The sequence below is a fragment of the Liolophura sinensis genome, chromosome 1 (genome assembly GCF_032854445.1).
Source record: "Liolophura sinensis isolate JHLJ2023 chromosome 1, CUHK_Ljap_v2, whole genome shotgun sequence".
NCBI classification, from domain to species: domain Eukaryota; kingdom Metazoa; phylum Mollusca; class Polyplacophora; order Chitonida; family Chitonidae; genus Liolophura; species Liolophura sinensis.
Genome location: NC_088295.1, coordinates 46,498,999 through 46,508,644, shown reverse-complemented (window position 1 = coordinate 46,508,644; position 9,646 = coordinate 46,498,999).

The following is a 9,646-nucleotide window of genomic DNA, read 5'->3' as shown; positions in this document are numbered from 1 at the left end:
CTGGAAGCCAAAGCTCACCATCACATTAACTGTCATACCTTTACAATCCTCATTAGGGCTGTGAACCCGCGGAAGGCTTACTTCTGAGCCAGAGCGACCCATGTTACTACGGAGGTTCATGATGGAGGAGGGACAATGGGTCAGCACCTGCTCGTGCAGCACCCCATCGTGGCTGCGGTTCAGTAGCATCTCCTGGATCTGGTACATCTTGTGGGTGATGTCCTTCCCGACGAGGGTGTTGATCACCGTGCTCAGGTACATATTACCCCGCAGAAAGTGCTCAAGGCCGTCCATGGGCCAGATCAACAGGGAGCTGTCTTCCACAGTGCTGATGGTCACCTGTAGACAGAACAGAGGGTCCGTGATAAGTGTGCCCATCTGTGATAAGTGTGCCCATCTGTGATAAGTGTGTCAATGAGTGAATAAATAGCAAAAACTGATGGATTCATCTTGATTGTACAATCAATTTCAAAACAGCACCATCACTGGTCACAATATATGAAAAATTATTTCAACCACTACATTGAAAAACTGGTCTATTTATTGATAATTTCAGCTGATGTGTGTAGTGATCGATGTATTATTGACTGTCTTCATGGTTAAAAAATGGAATTGCATATGCTCATTCATGTTTCCTCCCAGAGGTCCTGTGGGAAGAGCCAACAGTCCAAGTTTCCCTCTTTGAATAATGGTCACTCTTTCTTTCAATAATCTCTGGTAATAAGGGATCATTTAAAATGTTGGACACAAAGGCATGCAGGTACATTTATGTATTTATTTTGATGTTTTATGATGTATTCAAGAATGTTTCACATATATGACTATGGCCACTGACTTTGGGTGGGAGAAACTACGGGGAGGTGGCTGTGTAAACCTCCCACATGTTGAAAAGTTACTGAACAATTCTCTGTAGATCTAATTTCATGCATTATGTCATGTGTGATATATGCCAGCCATATTGGTAGAAGACATCTCCATACATATGTGGCAAGGGCTGCCAGAAACCTGCGGATGGTCATCTGTTTCCCCCTGGCTCTTCTCGGTTTCCTCCCACCATTATATATAATGATGGCCGTCGTCGTATAAGTGAAATATTCTTCAGTATGGAGTAAATCATCAATCAAATAAATCAATAAACAACTAGATGAATTGTGAGATCATTCAGTTTAGTCTACCCAAGGTGATGTATAAAGACTTATTATACGTTTTCCATGTTTAATGATGTGGCAATCACGCTGTATGTACATATATTTCATACTGCATGTCGTCATTAGCAACATTCCCCATGCACACGGGCATTAGCAACGTGGCCTTCCCATGACACCATTAAATAACACTGCGTCTTTTCTCACTGGACAAATTCTGGAGCCACTGATATTACAACAAGATGTACTCTCTTAAATTTTTGCATCAAATGTTCATTTGGTTATTAAATGAATAAGGGCTGATTTTTGCTGGACTATTTTTGCCTAGCGTAGCTTTAATGCCATGCAAAAATAAATCTCCTTCCCATCAGCCCATATTCATTCCATAACTTGTAAGTACGAATCCTCTTCCTGGGATGATCATTGTAAGAATTAAGGCCTTCGATCACACACAGGGGATATTTCCACCAAGGGCTTTAAGGGGGTAGGTTAATTTACTACTATGAGCCATGATAAATAAGGTTTAAATACCAAGTCTTTCAGAAATCCCCAGACATACATGTAAAGAGATAGCTGTACATGACAACAAAAAAAGCTAGTCTAAAAACATTTATCTTACAAAGCCCTTTTTGCTTATAAAGGTTGCTGCTACATGATAATTTACTCCAGCATGTGCATGACCAAAAATAGATAGATATATTTATTTATTTATTTGATTGGTGTTTTACGCCATACTCAAGAATATTTCACTTATACGACGGCGGCCAGCATTATGGTGGGAGGAAACCGGGCAGAGCCCGGGGGAAACCCACGCCCATCCGCAGATTGCTGTCAGACCTTCCCACGTACGGCCGGAGGGGAAGCCAGCATGAGCTGGACTTGAACTCACAATGAGCACATTGATGAGAGACTCCTAGGTTATTACGCTGCGCTAGCGTGTTAACCGACTGAGCAAAATAAATGGAATTCCACACATTACAAAACCAGACTTCCACATGTATCTGAACATTTCTTACAAAAAAGTGTTGGGCATATGAGCTCCAACCCAATCTTACAAAAAACTGTTGGGCATATGAGCTCAACCCAATCTTACAAAAAACTATTGGGCATATGAGCTCCAACCCAATCTTACAAAAAACTGTTGGGCATATGAGCTCCAACCCAATCTTACAAAAAACTATTGAGCATATGGGCTCCAACCCAATCTTACAAAAAACTATTGGGCATATGAGCTCCAACTCAATCTTACAAACTATTGGGCATATGAGCTCCAACCCAATCTTACAAACTATTGGGCATATGACTCAAACCAAATGTTACAAATAAACTGCTGGGCATATAACCCACACCCAATCACAAAAAACAGGTCAGTCAATATGGAATTCTTTTTTTCATCATGGCTTATGAAAAAGATAAAGATTTCAAACAGCTATGAGACAGGGAGACAAATAACAAAAAAAAATTGGACGTTTTTTTGGAGAGTTGGTCGGGTTAAGCTAACAAACATTTTTATTGATGGCCTTAGTTCATTCAGACACTCTACTGGCCAAGTTATGCATGGGACTTTCACACTTGTGAGACAGGTATCTGTCAATTCCCATAAATATCCATTCAAGTTGAGAATTTATCTGACAGAAATGCAACATTTCTTTTGCTTGCTTAAGCCTGCTTTATACAAAAATTGGCTGGGGCGCATGGCCTTTTGTGAATAACTATGCAAATTGGGGTGAATGTACTGAGAAGCAGAGCATTGTAGAGATTTTCTGTCATCTCAACGTTCCCACATAACAGTCCAAGAATAATCAATCACTTAACAATCGATACTACAACAACTGGAGAGGCAAACCTGACACTACTCCCTACTGGATCATATTTAAATCAGTCTTTCTTATTTCCTTTTGGGTGTAACAACTGTCACTATAATTCTGGTTAATTTATCATGGCTGGATTAAGAAAAGACACACATGCAAAAAAAAAATAAATTCCAAAAACAAAAAAAACATTTTAAAAGGATTCTGGGCATACCGTCAAGAAATACTGGCCTATTTTTTGTAGATGTGATCAAATCCTCGTACCCAAAACAAAATGTGTATAATATCATTTTGTGAGACAAAAAGACTCAAGCAATCTCATGAGAGATCAACTGATACTGAAACTAATATTTTACAATGATTTGTTTTCCTGAAGCCATTTATAAATAACAGGCTGGCAGAGCAAAGCACTTTGAAATGGCTTTCTATCTCCCCCCCGCACCCCCCCCCCCACACCAGCAAAGGAAAAAAAAAAAAGATTTCAAAATGGCACTATTCCTTCAAATACAATTTTACTTTGCAGATTCCAGGAAGCAATCTTGCCCTTCCCTTTCAAATATTGTTCTACTGGCTGTGAAAATTGGGCATGTTGAGGCTGATACCCATCGAAATTCATTGCTATGAATCATTTCCCCCAAAAGATTTGCAAGCAAAAAAGTAAAAGATTAGCCTGGATATGAGTTATATCAGGCCAAGTCAAATCCTAGGTTTTGATCTTTTCCAGAAAGGTGCATGTTTTTCAGTTACAGTAGTACTAAGTGGATCCTAGAAACAACATCCTCATGAATAAATTCAAGAACAAAAATTATTGAAAACAGTACTAAAACCCTTTGTAGTTTTCAAAATGTTCGTGTCATCATTTGAAAATATCACCAATGAAGCCTTAATGTTCACAATAGTCCCAAAAGTTCAACCTCAATTATCCACATACATATACATGTATGCAGAAATGAAACTCAAGGCATGAGATGAGTTTTTCTCATTTCCATTTTAATATTGTTATGCTAATCAAAACCAGGTTCTGACTGGATGTCACTGGTGTACAGTGTGATGCACAACTTATGTCTCTAATGCCCTGAGACGAACTTACTGCATAGCTTTTAAATGGCATCATTATAATTAAATCACCTCACTTGTCTTGTCCACATAATAAATCCAATCTTAAATTGGTCTGGCCGAGAGCAAACAAAATAAATGGGTGTGACGTGCCTGTGGAATGCAACAAGAGATTGACTGAATACATTTAAAGTGAACATAAAGTCTGCCACTATATACATACGAAAAATGATATAGGACAGTTATCACAGAAAAATATGTAAAAAAAATTCTATAAAGTTTTGAAAGCCGAAAAGTTGAAGTTCAGCACTGGGGATATGGCACTGACGGACAATTCTCTCCAAGTAGCCATGTTGAAGAAGCCCTTATGAACTTCCAATCACTAGCACTGAGAACGTCGTGTTAAAACTGGCTGTCACGTCAAAAAACGTATTAGGTCTCTATTGTCCGTGTGGTTTCTTATAGTGGATAGACAGATATTAACGCAATAAATTGGATTTTGTGATGAGTTAAACTGATGAACCACACAATTAAGGGCACGTCACAATGTGTACATGTTGGGCAGGATAGTGCAGTAATTAGTCAGGGTGAGCTGGCAAGAAAACCACCTAGGGAGAGTCATAGCTTGAAGAGAAGTATTGTGACTTTGCATTATTTTTCCTCCACAAAGTCAGATTTATTACGAAAATATCTTCCCAAAATCTGAATGAAATAGTCTGTTATCAATCAGAAGGTCATGCTGTGTTTGATCAATTCCCTGAAGTCGGTACAGTCAGCTAGGCCAAATATGTACGCTCATGCCAAACGAGGACAAGCAGGACTGCTAAAACATGATGCTTGTGTCCACGAATATCTCCCTAACTGAACGTCAACCTAGAATAAACATCTGCCCTTTGTACATGGAACAGAGCTGATCCTCTTTGATTGGGTATCAGGCATTTTTGTTTGTATTTTCTCATCGTCACATTGTTTAATACCGATGATATGGGAGAGCTCCTAGGTTTTGTGACTTTGCTCTAGACAGCTATAACACTGCAACATGGCGTCACCAAATGAGTGGCTAGGTACTGATAATTGTTTGCTATTTATTTTGCTGATAAGCAATGTAGAATTTTAAAAAAAAATTTTTAGAACATTTCTGGAACACTACTTTACTAATTAATTCAGCTTTAGTGGCTGACTTTATATTCACTTATAACGCAGCCCACCAACACCTTGTAGGGTCGCTGGAATTGGGGCATGGTGTACTTGCACGAAAAAATGTTTTTTAGATGCGAATAAGGTCATAAAATATTTCTTCTGATGCTGACATGATATTTTCTTGAATTCTGAAGAAAGCTTAAAACATCTTTCTAAGATACACATGTATATATTTATTTATTTTATTATTTGATTGGTGCTTTTTGCTGCACCCTACAATACTTCATACAGATGACAGCAACTAGCATTATGGTGGAAGACAACTTATTTGCGAGGGGAAACCCATGACAGAGCTTCTTAACTACAGCTGGAGAGGAAGAAAACAGGCAAGATCGAATTATCCTTTAACCTGCTTTTATTATATTATGACCTTTGGAATGGAATTTTCAATGAAACCAGTAATAATATTTGTAAAAAAAATATACACATATGTACACCTACACCTACACCTACATCAAAAACACGTTGGATTATAGGTCCAGCCTACAGAAAGGAAGAGCCAGCACTGTCATCATGTAATCACAGTTTTATTGACAAAATTCCCTCTAAAGTATGTAACTGATCAAGTGATTAGTGTTTAATGTCAGATTCAAGAATTTTTTCACACGCATCAAATGTGATGATGATCAGATTGACGGAGATCCTGTGGGCTGATCATTACTTGTGATCAGAGCTTCCAGACATCTCAAAACTATTAACATCTAACAAATAATTAATCTGGGCCAAAACAGGCCAGAAGTATCCACTCCACCTGCACACAAGCTGATGAGAGCAAGACAACAAATATGACAGTTCCGTGCAAAACTTGCGTTGCAAACTAAAAGGCAGCAATCCAGGCTGGACTGAAAACTCCCGGCAACATGCTACAAACAAGATACGTTTTAGCTGAGGAAATGTCCAGTGAGCAGGGTGAATTTTAATTTACATCTAATTAATCCATGACACTCACAGAAGCCGATTCTGCATCCACAGCACGTTTGTCCAATCAGCCAAATTGCACCTGAGACAAGTTGTTGGCGCTTCTGACGCGATTATCACAGAACCTGACTGGGTTTACCAGAGCCTGATTAAGTCAGGCCTCCTCAGTCTGTGATTGCTTTTCTTAGAGAGTGTTAAAAGTTATACGTGTTAAAATAATGTAATGTGCTTTAATTGAAGCAATTAACCAGCTAGCCTGCATGACTACGTGAAAGTGGAAGTGATACATGTTCACTGTGCATGAATCACCCATACACAGGTTGTGGCGAGATAACAAGTCAGCTAGCTGGGGCAGCTAATGTGGTGAGCTAACACGTCAGCTAGCTGGGGTAGTTAATGTGGCAAGCTAACACGTCAGCTAGCTGGGGTAGTTAATGTGGCGAGCTAACACGTCAGCTAGCTGGGGCAGCTAATGTGGCGAGCTAACAAGTCAGTTGGCTGGGGCAGCTAATGTGGTGAGCTAACACGTCAGCTAGCTGGGGCAGTTAATGCGGCGAGCTAACATGTCAGCTAGTTGGGGTAGTTAATGTGGCGAGCCAACACGTCAGCTACATGTAGCTGGGGTAGCTAATGTGGCAAGCTAACATGTCAGCTAGCTGCGGCAGCTAATGTGGTGAGCTAACACATCAGCTACATGTAGCTGGGGTAGTTAATGTGGCAAGTTAACAAGTCAGCTAGCTGGGGTAGCTAATGTGCATAGCGAGCTAACACATCAGCTACAGGTAGCTGGGGTAGCTAATGTGGTGAGCTAACACGTCAGCTAGCTGGGGCAGCTAATGTGGCAGCTAACAGGTCAGCTAGCTGGGGTAGCTAATGTGGCGAGCTAACATGTCAGCTACATGTAGCTGGGGCAGCTAATGTTGCAAGCTAACACATCAGCTAGCTGGGGTAGCTAATGTGGCAAGCTTAAATTTTCATAAAGGCTGGCTCCAATCTTATTCCTCCTTAGTACTAGTAGTAGCCTACTACATGTCTCTCGTTGTGCCATGCAAGTATGAATTTTAACCAGAATGGTGTCCTCCATGGCTAAGGTATTTAGCATGCCAGCGCGGCTCTATGACCAGGAGCCTCTCGCCCATGCCGTTTCTGTGAATTCAAGTCCAGCTCATGTTGGCTTCCTCTCGGACATTCATGTTCATTCATGTCGGTTTCCCCCGGGTTCTGCCAACTTTCTTCCCACCACAATGCTGGCATTATATATAATGATGGCCGTCGTCGTATAAGTGAAATATTTTTGAGTATATCGTAAAACACCAATCAAATAAATAAATGTATACAAATGCTAAATGCTTTATTAACTTTTAATGACTGAACATTAAAATAAAATAAATCAACCAGAATCCCACATCACTTCCATGCATGTCCCATATGTATTTCGAAGCCTCCCTACAAAAAAAAAGGCCACTGGGATTTAAGCGCACTTACTGATACATTTTCATGTCTACTAAATATTAACAACCCATACTACCGCCATGGCCACACACAAGGGCGTTTTGATGCCCTTTAGAAGTACCCAAATTACAACAATACCCTAAGAAGCTGAAATGATGGGAATTATTGTCCCATAAATTTAACTTTGAAAATGTGAAACTATTTTAGCCCAAGTTATCTTTCTGAAAGGGTGTCCAAAGTACAAGCTGTATTTGACCCTGACTGTAGTTTTTGCACATCTCTATGATGATGGCGATGCCTTCTGTGTACAGAATATAACATTTTGGGGTTGTATCCCTGCCAAGGCCTTGCTTATAAATCTATGCAACCTCAATATACAAGTATCCCTTAATAAAGAATATATCATTTATATGAAAGCTGATGCAGTCAGGTTTATGGGTGAAGGAAAACGACCAGATCATTCAGTAAATCATCAGCCCTCGTCAGGTATCTGACAGACCTCCTGACTAATAAAGGAAATTGCCCCAGAGGCTGGTAACCTGGCTTCGCAGAGGGACTGTAATTCTTGCCATTTTATTACACATAGTTATTTACATTCTCACCCTAGCGATCAAGGATTCCACAGCCAGTTGGAATGGGGTCTCCATTATTGCAGGAGCAACCAGAAAGAAAATATCTGATGCTTAATCTACTGGTTCAGCTGTAGTGTATAGTGAAATCTGCAGTCTAGCTGTTCAGCATGGATGAAATGGCTGCCTGCAAGGCTCATGACAAGCACTACTGTTTTTCATTTAATTTACTTCAGTATACAGCATCAGTGGTTTAAGCACTTTAAGGTGATTGTAAGAAAGTAATTACGATTTTAAACAATTAAATGCATTCTCTTTTCACATCGAATAGTGTTCTACATGCATTCTCCTTTCACTGGTCTCAGGTCAGTTAGCAGAAGCCTCTCAAGGGCTATTGTTCTTTTGAGGGTCATGTAAATTATATACAAACATGACAAAACCTTTAATGGCCAGGCAAATCCATCTATCTTTATCCAGTCTTAATGTGTTCAGATATTCAAGTCAGTTAAGAATTCTACATGTATGACAATTAAGCTACATCAATAAAAATCTGATAGTTGAATTTTATTGTGTAATTATGATGTATTTTATTTCTTATTTCATGAAGGGTAAGAACTAAAAAAACAATTGCAGCTGATTATTCATTACATTGTACAATCCAAAAATATTTGGTTATTTTGAAGCTTGTCAATATTGTACTATAAATCTAAACAAATCTGGAATATTGAAATGACTCAACAATATACAAAGAGTATTTCTTATCATACAAGAAAATTACAAATGATATCTTATTGCACCGAAAATACATGTACATTTCAACCCCGAAAAGTGTTAACATTCAAAGTCAAACGTGCACAAAAACTGAATTCAAATTTGTCCTTTGAGAAAATTAATGGAAAAACATAAAATGTTTAGAATATTTACAGTATCTGGCCCAGCTAGCTTAGGGAAACTTTGACCTGGAAAAGGCTGATAGTCTGTAGAGATACTGAAGCAGGTCAAGTTAGGCCTCATTCCTTTGCCAAAAGCATACAATGGCTTCATTAGGCTGAACACATGGTGGTCAGAGCATCGGAAACACACTCGTAAATCAGCTTCAATAGTGTCAAAATAGTGTCCTGCCATCTAGCTGCCAGAGAAAAGGTAGAATTTTATCAGGAAAATCGACAGACTTGGACACACCTTATCTTTATATCCCACACACTTGATTAAACTGACAGCTTTTGAAAATAGGCTTTTATTTTGAGGCTTTTCCTCCAGAATTTAATCACAGCTCACTATGCAAATCAATAAGCCTAGTTGAAAAGCCAAATGCTGAAAACATTTAACATGTCCAACAGTTACTTGGACAAAATACAACCAAGTCACAAGAGGGCAATTTACAACAATCACACGTATGTGTTCTGCTGCTGAGATCGGGAGAGTGGCTATACCAGCTTCCCTCAAACAGCAAATTCAATTCCCTTCAGAAATAATTTATTTATTTATCTGATTG